General features: G+C 37.9%; 1 protein-coding gene across 1 annotated transcript in view; it reads right to left on the bottom strand.

The window, feature by feature from the left end:
- The window catches only part of LOC133532374 (uncharacterized), an 80,514-nt gene extending 71,238 nt beyond the window's left edge, over window positions 1-9,276 (bottom strand). The window contains exon 1 of the mRNA XM_061870984.1: window positions 8,735-9,276. The gene's annotated coding sequence lies outside the window, so the exon portion shown is untranslated. The remainder of the gene's footprint in view (window positions 1-8,734) is intronic.
- Window positions 9,277-15,148: the final 5,872 nt, after the last annotated feature.

Raw genomic sequence — 15,148 nt, 5'->3', positions numbered from 1 at the left:
ATTCGGTTCTCCATACAAATGTAGTTACGCTCTCATTTTAAAATGACTTGCTAGATTGCTCTGAAACTTCGTACTTACAATAGGATATGGTATGTCTATGCCTATAATTAATTAAAAACATAAATGTGAAATGAGAGCCAATTAAGTTCAATATTAAGAATATGTGTCGTTGTTGACTCGCCGACAACGGAATTGAGATCTATATGGGTGCCATGTTCTGTGCTGTGTAGAAAATCCTGAAATTATAAAGGATTTGTCTTGGCTAGTTTTTACGTATAGGCTACGTATCACCGAAACGTCACAAACACCACGAAGGTTCGGCTTGTACGGGCCCTCGTTTTTCCTATATTCTTATACGCTGCGGAGACCTGGACTATCCGAAAGACAGAGGAGAAGACGATAGACGCCCTAGAAATATGGTGCTGGAGGAAAATGCTGGGGATATCCTGGACCGAGTTTCGGACTAATGTCTCCATCCTTAAAGAACTCCGTATCAAGCAGCGCCTTTCGACTCTCGTAAAGACCCGCATACTCAGTTTTTTCGGTCACGTCTCGAGGAGGAACAACGACTCTATACAGGCGTCTAGTGGTGCAGGGTAGAGCAAACGGAAAAAGACCGCGCAAAAGGCCACCTATGCGATGGACTGACCAAATCAAATCTGCCATGAAGGGTCCCCTGAACGCATTTGCCAGAATGGCCCCCAACCGCGAAAAATGGCGAGAAATCGTACGGCAAGCAACATCTGCGCCTGATATCAGCAGTTGACCACGACGCTCTGCAAAGAGTACAACGACAAAGAAGAAGAAGACGTATCATATTTGTCTAAAATTTGGTTTGTTGGTACACACACAAGGGATAGTCTCTAGGGGACGGGGTGCCACACTCGTCAGCGCGACGGCGATATTTTTTACCTTTTACCTAAAAAACTCAAATTTGTGTACGGGCTTAGCTCCTGTTTCGTCTTACGCCTGAATTTAACAGATTCTGACTCACAGGGGGCTTTGAGCATGCTGTTGCGTTCGTTTTCAAATTTTGAAAAAAAGAACTAGCCTAACAACACAATAAATGCTTGTTTTTCCGCATTCTTCACTATATCTCCCTGTCTCACTACTATCTGACCTTCTAACCCAGAGGGGAAAATATACCTTATTGGGGCTACTCCATCTTCCTCATGATAATATATTTTACTTTACTGAAAAGCAATCGACATGTTACAAGATGCACATTGTTAAGAGCCGGGGTTAGAACCCACGACCATTGGTTTTAAAATGAAGCTTTGTATATAATTTGTATTTTTATAATAAATCTGTTTTCTTGTTGACATTTTGTGGTATTGTATTGCTTTATGTTAATTGTCAAGATATTTCTTTCATCCTGGACAATTGTCACATGCGTCACATGTACGTTTTTATGATAGATCTACATCGACGCAACTGCATGTCATTGTCAAAGAGCATATAATCACTACGTTTTAAGAGACGGGACTTCCATACTAGCGAGTGGAATCAGTTTGTTTCGCAAATCATTACCAAAATGTACGACAAAGAACTGTCAAAGAACCATAGTACCAACATAAGCGATTTAAATAGTGTAGTACGCTACACGCTTACGATTCTTATCGATATCGATAAAATGGGGAGGGTTGAAACATAGGCTCCTGTCTACAAATTTTGTACTCGAAATCAGGTTAGCATCGAGTCCACATTTAAGTTGTATGTTATATAGTGGATAGTTCTTAATTGGACTACTATCTGGTCGGGCTTAATGTGGACCCGAATTATTTTAATACAGTTTTTAAGTCGTGTTTTTTTATTTTATTAAATGCTTGATTTTCATAATGATGTGCACATACATGTTTGAATAAATGTAACTTTTCTATGGGAAGATGTATCAGGTCTTCGTTCCCAACAAATTTGGCCCACTGCCTGCATCTGAAAACATACAGCCTTGGAAAAACATGACTTTATCTACAGTTTATATTCCATGTGTTTGTAAATGAGATGATCAACTGATTATTTCGCGCTAATATGCATCTATAAATCATGTTTTTTCGGCATCCAGTTATCAACAACCCTTTATCAATGCTTTAACTTTTTATGTATTTATATGTCACACATGAGAACGGGTCTGGCCTTGTTGGCAGCGACCCTGCCCATGAAGCCGATGGTCCCAGGTTCAAATCCTGGAACGGGCATTTATTAGTGTGATGAGCATGAATATTTGTTCCTGAGACATGGGTATTTTCTATGTATTTATAAATACTTATAAATTAGGTCTATGTACATATATATATACATTATTGCACAAACTGACTTAGTACTAAAGTATGAATGGCATGTGTTGTGGGTATATATATATATATATCGTTGTCTAAGTACCCACAACACATGCCATTCATACTTTAGTACTAAGTCAGTTTGTGTAATAATGTCCTATAATATTTCTTTATTTATCATAAAAACAGAGATTAATTGTCTTACATTTTAGGTTAATATATTAAATAATCACTAGATAAAAAAAATATGTTAACTAATGACCATTAATGCATAAGTAATAGATAATTTATGCATTATTAATCTTCGACGAATTAATTATGGTCATATTGCATGCTAGTTCTAAGGAAATTTCACATATTTAATTTAATTATTTACACTGATATACAAATAAAACTACAGTTATCGATACTTATAGTACATCCCTAGTTCACAACGAAAAATAATGTAAAATATCTAATTTTCGATGTGTTTATAGCCTGCTGACCCAAAATAAGGTCAAAAGTATCTAAAGCAATACTTACCAGTCTTCATCCAAGGGAAATTTCGCCATAAAATCCCTTTTTTCGTGATTTTCTCGAGTGGCTCGCTTGCCACATATTTCACACTTAGTAAACCGTTTTCTCGCTGGCATTGTAACAAACTCGCTCTTTACTCTGATCACGGTTGACTATTTTCGATTTTTGCACTAAATAATAAAGAAATTACACGAAATACCCGAACAAAACATTGAAGCCTTCAAAACAAACAAAGCAATTAGGCTGACACTAGACTTGATGTAAACTTGACAGAATAAATAGCACTGACGTTTTCTTTTTCTTCGTTGGCAATGATTTGCGAAACAAATTCCATACAAAACTTTTTTCTTCCTAGTTGCGTCAGCCTGATCGGAATTTGGCAGCTAACTCCATCTTGCGTCCAGTAGAAGAATCAAAATCGTACAGGTAAAACTACTCTCTGGCTTAGGATCCCCTTTTAAATGTCATAAATCCAAACATGGCAGCCATACCCATCGACAAAAAAGTCTACCGTTGATCTAATTTCATTTGACAGTTAACTAATACGTATTCGACACGCTTATATTTGACAACTAGAATCCTGACTAGAGCTGGGACTGCGTACCAAAAGTACGTCTCTGTTACTCGTACCAAAAGTACGTCTAAAATACCAGTTTTACGAGTATGACCCCCAATAGGCAGTTTACGTATTTGCCGTGCTTAGGCGTCTTACAAATAAGGATTATTTATACAAATATCGATTTATTATTTCGGTAAGGGTCGGAAATATGGTGACGTTTTGAGTGAAGGCTATGAATCTATTGTCATATTTTTGTTATATATTATTACATTATTTTTAGATACAACAGACACCCAGACGACCATCTGTTAACAAAATTTTATTTTACCTAAAGTAACGGTAAGAATGGAGGTACGAGGTGATAAAAGTTTCATATTTGTTTTATTTCAGAAATCAAAGTCCGTACTTTTAAATACTCGACAAGCTAAAAGTAGTCTATTACAAATAACCTGTTCCAAAAACTATTCCGGTACAACGCCCCGCCTCTAGTGTGGATATTGTTCACTGACAGGTGGTGATAATAGCAATTCGACAAGTCACAATATTTCTCACATCAAATGGAAATCAACACGAAACGTCACTTTTAGCATGTCGAATAAGGGCCCTGTTTGCAATGGTATGATCGTTGTTTTGTTGTCTTTGTGTTTTTACAGTTGAAACTGAGACTGTGTTTTTTCCGACGAGGGCGACATAAGGGGTCTAAGGAAGGACTAAAGAGAGCTTTACCTCCACACGATGGCCCAGCGTAGGCCAGTCTAAAGGACGCAGATATGCGGTGAAATGAGATAGCAACTTTACTTGCTACCTCTAACGCATAAATGCGTCCCTAGGAGTGGCCTACGCTGGACCATCGTGTAGAGGAGCCAATAGGGGATCCATCACTGATTCCTTTCCATTACCGGGGTTCCATCACTGGAGCTTTGTGGTCCATGACTGGAGAAAAAAACATAGTTTCAATTTGTTGATTATGTGGAAAGGAATTGCAGTATCATTTGTACAATCATGAATGAGAGAATATTATTGTATTAATTAATAAAGGTTTCAGCAAAGCCGCCCGCCGCCTGATTGTATGAAATAATATTTTTAAACTGAAAAATAAGATTTTTTTTTTATACTACGTCGGTGGCAAACAAGCATACGGCCTGCCTGATGGTAAGCAGTATCCGTAGCCTATGTACGCCTGCAACTCCAGAGGAGTTACATGCCGACCCTAACCCCCTCCCACCCTCGTTGAGCTCTGGCAACCTTACTCACCGGCAGGAACACAACACTATGAGTAGGGTCTAGTGTTATTTGGCTGCGATTTTCTGTAAGGTGGAGGTACTTCCCCAGTTGGGCTCTGCTCTAGATCTGGAATGACATTCGCTGTGCTGTGCCCTACCACACAAAGCGAGATGACATTCACAATGCCCATACCTCTCTTGTGGACGTAGTTTAAGGATATACCCGGGTCCAAGATAACTAAGATACAAATACAAATAGTTTATTTCCAAAAAAATATTAGAGCAAGTTACATTTTATTCTGACCCCACACTAGGCAAAGCCTGTCCCGTGAGGGAAATTATATTACATAAATTTGATTCTACATAGGTAAATAGGGAATATCTTGTCAGTGAATTGCAACTCCAATAAGGATATGATGGTTGCGCATTTAAAGTCAGTCTCTCGCTTTTGCACTTGACGTAGAACGTGACGAGTTGACGACCATGAGTACACGATTAAAGCGCGACCATCATACAAGCCCGCAGGCTAAGATTAATCTAGGGGATTGTGTCCCTAGGGGTTGATTCCTTCGCGAGGGGAGCGGTAAATGTTGTTTTGATAGCGAGGGACCCCTTAACCAGACTGCTTACATACGTACGTCAGGCTGGTACAGTCAGTCTCGATAATTGCTGTATAGTCAGCTACATTAGCATTAGGGCATTTATTTGTGTGATGAGCACGGATATTTGTTCCTGAGTCATGGGTGTTTTCTATGTATTTAAGTATTTATAAATATTTATATATTATATATATCGTTGTCTAAGTACCCTCAACACAAGCCTTATTGAGCTTACTGTGGGACTTAGTCAATTTGTGTAATAATGTCCTATAATATATATTTCTTTTTTATTTATCTATTTTATTCGTTAAATTCTCTTATGAGAGGACTAACGCAAACATATAAACTTTTATATTGAATTTTTATACGTTTTAATAATGGGAAATGCTAAAAAAAAATCATACGGAAACTATATACACTGTGGGCTGGTACAATATACAGTGGCTCTGTGTAAGCTAGACTTGGCGATAAGCTTCTTATGCCTAACAGATGTAATAATAAAAAAATAATTACTCTGTTACTCTAATTACGTCTTAGTGAGAGTAAAAGAGAAAGATCCCCGCAATTCGCGAATTTACAAAATTTTATGAGAATCGATTGAGAAATGAGACACACAACACAAGCTACAGAGAAAACTAATTTCCTGAAAGTCTGACAAGTTCAGTAACGGATATTGCCTATCTACGGCTTATATCCTAGTCATCCGCCATTTTTAATTGAGCGAGTGGGTGTTACACGTTGCTGCAGGACCGATTTCTTACCGTTTTTATACTCTGTATCTTTAGGTATTTAAATATAAGTATACTAACAATTTGTACATTTTATGGTAGTTATAACATTTATTGGTTAACCGACCAAATACAAAACCGCCTGGATCTGTCACTGAACGACCTGACTTTAACCTACATTATTTGTAATTATCATGTAAGAAGCCATTCGAGGATAGATTTTTAACCGACTTCAAGATTTCAAAAGGAGGAGGTTATCGATTCGGTATGCATGTTTTTTTATTGTTTGTTACTTAAATTCATAAAGTACTCCGTCATTTCTGAACCGATTTTGAAAATTTTTTTTTTGTTCAATCTATATACAGATTGCTCCCGTTTTTGTCAAAACTCACTTCTGACGATGGGATATACTGATTTTTGTATTTTCTTTAACAAATCAAGCATTTACATCATAAAAAGTGACATTTGATGAAGTGGAACTCCTGATGATGATCAGACTGGAACTCTTCAACGACGCATAGTACATGTTTGGCGATTTGTCCTCTTCGCTGTATTTGTTAAGCAAATTAGATTTTCAAGACAATTTTTTGTCAAGTTCGAGTTCTGACGATGGGAGCCATGAGGAATCGAGGGAACTCCTCAAATGTTAAAGGCATATATATAGTGATCTTAGTATTTTCATCAACAAATCAAGTATTTACATTTGTAAAAGTGACATTTGATGAAGTGGAACTGCTGATGATGAACAGAACGGAGCTCTTCAACGATGCGTTCACGTTTGGCAATTTGTTCTCTTTGCATGTTTGTCAAGCAGTTAGGTTTTCAAGGCACATTTTTATATTTCTATCCTATTTAGTTTTTTTAATAATTATCTGGTGCTTTATTTCATGCATGGTGTGAAATAATTTATCCTAAATACAGTCGAATACCCTATTGCGGGTATCTTACCAGTCAACCATAGGGCAAATCTGAAATGTGTCAAGGTGGGTGCAGTGACAAAAAAAAACATATTACCTCCTTTTCTACATAATTAGGCGTAGGACACTGTATTTTTAATTTCATTGTATTAAATCATAAATCAACAATAATCGTTCTTTCACCGGTCTCCCTCATTGAAGTGGGTTTTTTTGCTTAAAAATTATGTTTCCTTTTATTTAAATACCTAAAGATACAGAGTGGGCAAAAATATCTTTAAGAGGTTCTAAATAAGCCTCTTTTCTAAAGAGTTCTAAGTACCTATTAGGGTTCCGTACCAAAAAGGTACAAAAGGAACCCTTATGGTGCGACTCTGTCCGTCCGTCCGTCTGTCACAACGCTAAATATCTCGAGAACCACTATCGATTTGAATAATTATGCACAACGCTAACCTCGACACATTGAAAGTATTATTTATATTTATAATTTTCATTAGAAGTAGGAAGAACCAATTTATATATGAATGCTACGAAAGTCGATAGGTAGGTACCGCTCATGAGGTCTTCTAAAAAGCTAAACTACGACAGATGTTATTTTTGACGATTGTAATAAGCTAAAAAGTGGCTGTGACATAATCGGACAGACAGACGGACATGACGAATCTATAAGGGTTCCGTTTTTTGCCATTTGGCTACGGAACCCTAATAAGCTTTGACTTAGCTTATATTTCCCAACTCCCTTTAATCATTAGTTAAGTATTCATTTTCTTAAAAATTACATTTCGTGTTAATTGTGCCGAAATAATTGCGCCTTTTACTTTCAGAAGGTAAAAAAACAGCAAGCTTCAAATAAATTGAGAAACTCGTGAGAGGATTTTGAGCTTTTTACAGGTTTGCCTAACAAAACCATTTAGCGCTAAAAAACCTGCTTATTGTATTCTTTGCTAATTACAACGTATGGTCATTACGTCTTTCTTTACGAACCATTTTAGACATAGACATAGAAAGGTTTTATTTAACATCACAAATATATCATTGGTACATTTGAAGATAAAATCTTAAAACTACTTAAACAATTTATATACTAAGATGTGTTGACTGACATATTAACAACGTGATGTTAAATAAATAAATAATAAAATAAATAAATCTTTATTGCTTTAAACCTTACATTACAATTCATATTGTAAAATTTTGTAGGTAAGACAGGTGTATTAGGTTTGTAACACATTTAGGTAGTGGGGTTGAGCCTCTGCCTCCCGAACTAGGTCTAAGCCTGTGACTCGGGAGTCAGCGATTCCTCCTTGATTTGGTAACAATGGTATCAGCAATAGAAATCCGTAGACTGGAAAAAAGGTAAATGACAAAGATTGTGTGAAATAGGAGCTCGACTCAGCATAAAGTTGCAGTTAATGCACTGCAACGCTGGTTTTCAGTCGGACCCTACCTAGTGATAAAAACAAAACATTAGGTAAGAAAAGAAATTAGGAAGAGAAAAGAAGAAAAAGTTAGTTGGGTGTGTATGGGTATATGACTACATACCGGAAATACCATGCCGGCTACGACGTAGTAAGATTTAAATTAATAAGCTATTTCTATTTTACTTATTCTTTGACAGGAAATCTGACTTTACCCGTAATATTCTGTGAAATGTCTTTTGAAACAAATTCATATCATATTGTAATTTGTATATATTCAGATTTTATTATTATTATACGTAACATCTATTGCGCTTATAATCTTAATTTAAACTCAAATATATTTCTTCTTTGTTAATAATTTTAAGAATTCTCTTGCAATGATTCTTCGAGACGCATTTTCCGCAACTAAAAAGGTTTGGATAAGTGCCCGTTAATTTGTTATATATTTGTACTATTTTTTACCCATATTGCTACTCATAATTGTACGTATTTACTTACCAGTGCTCCTATATTAAGTACCACTTGTTATATCAATCCAAAATTAACACACACTTTTCACTGTTTTTACTTCCGAAATGATCTCAAGCACTTGTTTTTATTTAAAAAACATGTGGATGTCTCGCACGCGGGGATAACAGTGGAAATGTCGGGAAATCGATTTTCCGGCTTTCGTTATTCCGTCGGGTTTTAGAGAGAGACGGGTAGACGGGGAGGGAGATGGTGCGAGGGAGATAGGGGAAGGATGCGAGGGGCTGACACCCCTTAGTAGGGTTGACTGATGAAGTGTTACTAAGGGCGTGTTGTGGACGTTGGTTGTATTTGCGAGTTTTTGTCAATTCTAGGTTTTTTTTTATGTTTTTTTATAAAATCGGCATACCTATGTGTCTACGTTACATAAGGACCTTCGTGTACATATAATACGTAATAAAATAACACATGATAGCGATTTGGGGAGCATTTTTTTAAATAAGTTTATTTTGTGTTTTAGAATAGTTTTGTTTTGTATCTATCCTAAAGATTCTTCAATTGATATTTATTGAGATACAATTTTACAGCATTACATTTAGAATTTTACATTTACATTAAAAATACTTTGCCTGGATCCATTCTGTCAAACGCATCATATGGTTTTAGTATAAAAAGCAACCTATGCTAAAATAAATATTTATAAAAAATTGGTATAGGCTACAAAGATTTAAACCTAATTTCAAAGCAAAAATGATTTAGAGGTTATCGATAAGTTTTCGAAATTGATGTACGTTTGAAAATATCGATACGGACAAAGTGCCAAAAATATGTATACACTACCTTAATATATGGGTCAGAAGGTCGTGTATATATATTTTTGGCACTTCGATCGTGTCGATATTTTCAGACGTGATTGTACCTACTTAATATCATTTAATATTTACCAAAAAAGATTAAACACTAGCTTTTTCGGTGAAAGAATAAACATCATGAGAATCTGCATTATAACGTCTGTGAAGAAATTCATTTATTCAAAGGCGTCCCGCATTGGGCCAACGTGAGGACTATAGCCCAAATCGTGCCCACCAGTGGGACGTATATAGGTGAATAAAATATATAAAAAAAAAAAAACATTAAAACTCGAACTCACTCAGTTATCGAATTTACCTCACTCTCTCGATTTTCGATGGACAGTAGTAACTCGCTGAATGACTATTTTCCCTGCATCCGAAACTGGAGCAGTAGGGAATGATGTTTTACGGAACCTAAATAAAGGGCTTAACCGACATTTGTGTCGGTTTTCAAGAAAAGGATACAACCGTGGCCTCAATGCTTATAATGCCTTCATTTCAGTGCGCTTCGACAACTTAATATAACGACTATGTTTGACGGAGATGTGGCTATGTACCCGAGTACCCGAAGATTGACGAAGATTGTCGACGTTTATTAACTTAAACGTAGTACATAACAAAGATAGTCGACATTAAATTAGTTTCCAGAACAAATACTTGACTAAATTTAGGTATAAACATCCGAAAATTTCAGAATCTTTCTAAACCTATGCAATTTTCAAATACGTGCAATTAGGACCTATACACACTGCGTTTTTTTAACGATCGACGCGCGTTTGTATCAATACAAACACGATTCGCACGCAAGTCAGATGCAGATTGTAGACCTTTGCACACCTACATCGATACAGACGCGCTGCCCACATGCGTTTTTTTAGCAGAGACTTTCTAGGAAACCCCGGTAGTCAAAGGGCACCGCACACATGCATACCGCGTCTTTTTAATTTTTCATTTTCTTTTTTCTTCGCCCTAGGTATCGCTGGAGCGACATGGTGGAGGCGGATCTGCGCGAGCTTCGAGTCGACAATTGGCGAGAGGTCGCACAGGACCGAGAAAAGTGGCGCTGTCTTGTGTTGGAGGCCAAGTCTCATTTTGGGTCGCTGAGCCAACGGAGTAAGTAAGTTTTTTCTTCTGTCGCGATACAAACGCGCATAAGCATCGATACACACGCGCGTGAGCATATCTGTATCGCTAGTGCAAGGGACCTTAGGTATCCTCACCTAAAAAGCGCCAAACACAATAAGATCCCTTTTCCTTCAAAACCACACATAGCATTGAGTTAAGACCTTTACTTCCGAGTTGCCCACCAGTGCAGGGCACTACACGTTCTTAAAGGGGTCCTTATTTTCCTTCCGAACTGGAAAGGACGTAAGTCACGGAGAGATCCATATGGAATTATGACATTTTGATTTAGCGTCGCTGTATGCTCTAGCTTTCTCTAAGGGGTGCTTAAGATACTAGGGATTTGAACCGTGGCCCGCTTTAGCTTTTTAGCCGACTATGGAACTAATTAGTTATTTTGACTGTTTTTTTTAACGTGAACTCGCGACGTTATTGCTCTGTAGCGATAAGGCCGCCTGTTGTTTACCTCTATCTTCATGCATTGTGTTTCCATGTACATTTATTCTGAGGTTGTGCAATAAAGAGGATTTGTATTGTATTGTTTTTATTAGTTCCCGAAATGATGCTATTTTTAGATGCTTCTAGATTTTGTAACGTCAGAAGATAGATGCACTGAGGTAAATGTTAAGTCATTCTATCATAATCAATAATCATATTCCAAAATCAGAATTCTCTCTTTTAAGATTTCGGTTCCGTAGGTCAGGGATCGGCAAACTTTTTTGAAGAAGAGGCAACACCAGGGGCCCATTTCTCAAATGGTATTAATCTAATATTATTAGTGCGTTGCCATGGTAACCCATACGATTTGACAGTTCGTGTATAGTCAGCGTCAAATATTTTGTAGCAACCAAAGTAGCCAAATAGTTCGGTACACCATATATTTAGTATGGTGTACCGAACTATTTGGACACCATGACTGCTACAAAGTATTTGACGCTGACTGTACTAATAATATTCTAATATTATTAGTGTGTAGTGTGTTGCCATGGTAACCCGTATGATTTGACAGTTCGTGTACTAGTAATTATGGAGTGTGGAATTAAGAGGAGTAACATCTCTTATGGTAGAACTGTTGCAAAAGTGTCCAGCTGTCAGCTATAAATAATAGTTCCAAATCTCTCCAGAGTAGCGCTAAAGTAGCTAAGAACCTAGGCGTTATTGACGGAGTGAAGTGCGCTGTCTATGATTAGATTTTTTTTTCAAGTTTTCTAGTTATTGTAACGCCACCTATTTAAGGTTTTTTGATGACACTTTTTGGTATATGGAGATTCCATTCCTTATCTCCACCTTCCGTACTAATAATATTAGTCTGATACAGTCCGAGAATGGGCCCAAGGCATCTCTAAAATTATCCTTCTGGTAGAATTATGGAAAAAATAGAAGAGCCGCAATTATAATACCTCGGAAGAGTCGCGATTTGCCGTAGCATATCTGTATAACTATGCGTAGCATGTCCATTTTGCATGTAAAGATTACTTTTCGCTGCGCTTGCTTTTCGGGGTAACGCTAATCCGTATAAGTCAGCCAGTATGCCAGTATACTCAACCTTTTTTATGAGGGCCACAAAGACGGTTCTTGACGTTTTTGTAGCCCCGGACCGTAAGATGAACTTGTCTAGTTAACTTTTTGTTTGAACGCCATGGACATCTAAAGTCGTCGTTACTAGTCGTGCCCAAAGAGCATATAATCACTACGTTTTAGTACTTACCGTACAGAAAGGAAACTTCCTACAAAACCGAAGTTTGACAGCGATTCAGGGCCGAATCATGTTGCCCCTTTCTAATCTATAGAACTATCCCATTCGGCTATTTAGGGTTATCAAAATTTATGTAGTTATCTGTGGTTGTGCACGCAAATGGACGTCAAGTTGTGTCAACCCTAATAATAGCTCGGAGCAATGCTGAGCCGAACGGAGCCGACAATGCCCGAACGCTCTAGTTACCTCCCCCTGGCCAAGGACAACTATAGGTGTTATGGCGGACGCTGTCAAAGAAACCGTCGCACTTTCGAGTAAGGTTTACATTAGCTCGCTTGCGCCCGGGAGCTTGGCGTGTGTATTTACTCGTATTACATAAAGCGTTTAAAGGTTTTTCCTACTCCTCTACTGTTATCTGTCATTTATGCATTCATTAACACGAATATAAGCACATACATAAAAGATTTCAAGAAAAGTCTATATTGTCTATTCCTCATAAAAGCTCTTGTGCTTTTATAAGCTATAACGTTACTGCGATTAATGGCTACCAACCTAACAAAACCAAAACGAATACAGTTTTAAACTAAGTGCATTGCTGCTAACATACAAAACATTCATTTGGTTGCATAGTAAAAATAATTACTTCATAAGTCAGAAACACGCATGTGACACCCGTAATATAGCAACACCCATAGACTACGAAGACCGCTTAGCGTTGCTTGTTAGTCTCCGTAGGCTACGGTGGCCAAAATTGAGAAAAAACTGTCCAAAAAATTAATTTAGCAAGTAGCAAGTACCAGGGCCTCATGAGTTACGAGGAGGTGTCGCTGACCGGCCGGCCGCGGCCCGGGGCGGGCTATGCTCGCGCGTCTTGGCTATATACTTTTGCTGTAATTTGTTTACCTAAATTAAGATTTATTTTTGTTGACTCGTAGGAAAAATATTGTATGCAACGTTGTATAAGTAGGTCAAAAAATTCTCGTGGCGTATTCCTTTACAATGTTCGCCTACGCCTTCGGCTCCGGCTCACATTGTAACTCACGCCACTCGCCTTTTTTTACCCTTCTTATACAACTGTTGCATAAAATACTAAAAATAATTTGGTATCAGGTGAAAAAAAAAAACAACTTTTATTTTATCTTTTATTACCATAATGGCCTTATTCATAACTTAAGCTAACTTAAACCAATCTTCTTGGGAACTTAAACATACTCTGTAGATGTTTTCCGACAAAACATTCAGCAAAAGGTGGCGTCAAAGATAATCACTGAACTCGAATAGTCGAATATCCTCCGTCATATAAAGGAAAATTTTGCCGCTGAAATTTGAACCTACAGTGAAGGGAATACAGTTGATTTTATTTCGTTTGAAAATTGAACGAAACAAAACAAATGCAACTCTGTTCCAATTGAATATGATTTAAATTTCATCGAACTGAATAAGATAGGACATTGGCCTTACGAGGAGTGTATGAAAGGTACAGGCAAGGAACAGAATCTCCATGTACCAAAAAGTGTCCGGCAAAAAAGCATAAATAGGTGGCGCTACAATACCTAGAATACTTGAAAAAAAAAAAACAAATCATAGACAGCGCACTCCACTCCGTCAATAACGCCTAGGTTCTTAGCTACTCCAGCGCTACTCTGGAGAGATTTGGAACTTTTATTTATAGCTGACCGCTGGACACTTTTGCAACAATTCTGCCTAAGGAGTTTCTGTTCCTTGCCTCTACCTTCCATAGAGGAGTGCTTAAATTACAGTGAACAGCAGAATAACTCAAAATAATCGATGATGTTCCACGAAGAAACAACGCGAGTCAGGATTTAAAAGTGCGTGTTCTAATAATATATGGCCGTTTTTAATGAATTGGCGTAGCGCCCCGTGAAGGTGACAGATGACAGGAGGGCTGACTCTCGCCAGCCTTCTGGGCACCCTGCCACAAGGCACCGAGCTGGAGCCACTTTTTAGGGTTCCGTACCGAAAGGGTAAAACGGGACCCTATTACTAAGACTCCGCTGTCCGTCCGCCTGTCTGTCTGCCCGTCTGTATCTCATGGATCATGATAGCTAGTGCAGTAAAACAACATATTAAATAAATAAATAAATGACAATAAATGACTTTTTTTTGCAGAATGGCGCACAAGTTGGCGACTTCAAACAGGCCGACGAGGTAAGCCTCACTCGCTTCCTGGCGAGCGCGTATGGCAGCAGACCGGGCGATAACGGTGAGGTTTCTTCACTCCACCACTGCTTAGCGCCGACCTGCGCACGGCTTTGGTGACCAACTGTTTACGAGGAGCCTCTCTTCGGACGCCGATTTACGCGCGCCTTTGGTAGCCAACTGTTACGAGGAGCCTCTCCACTAGTGGATTTACGCGCACTTAAAAAGACTTCGTGTTAACTATCAAACTGGCTATAAATTGCAAAACTGGTTAAAAACGACCGGGGAACACTAACGACTTTTCCACTCAAAATTCACAAAACCATCTGCCTAAAAAACAACTTCAATCTTTTCTTTTTCGAATATTCCATAAAAATTTAAATTCAAAATAAGCGCAAATATGCACTTAATTTATTAGAAACGGCCAGGAATTATACGAAGAAGGTCGGCGTTTTCGCGTTTTTGCTATAAGCGCCACCTAACGGTGTCCGCGTGAATCAACATCAGCGAAACATGGCCAAAACACTAAAAACAACCTGACCAAGGCACGGCGGTAATTCCACAAAACTACGACAGATGTAGTAGCGTTTCGATTATTATTATTATATCGTATGG

This window comes from Cydia pomonella, chromosome 27 (genome assembly GCF_033807575.1).
Source record: "Cydia pomonella isolate Wapato2018A chromosome 27, ilCydPomo1, whole genome shotgun sequence".
In the NCBI taxonomy this organism is placed as follows: Eukaryota; Metazoa; Arthropoda; class Insecta; order Lepidoptera; family Tortricidae; genus Cydia; species Cydia pomonella.
The sequence above is the reverse complement of the archived record's forward strand: the minus strand, read 5'-3'. Positions and strand labels throughout refer to the sequence as shown.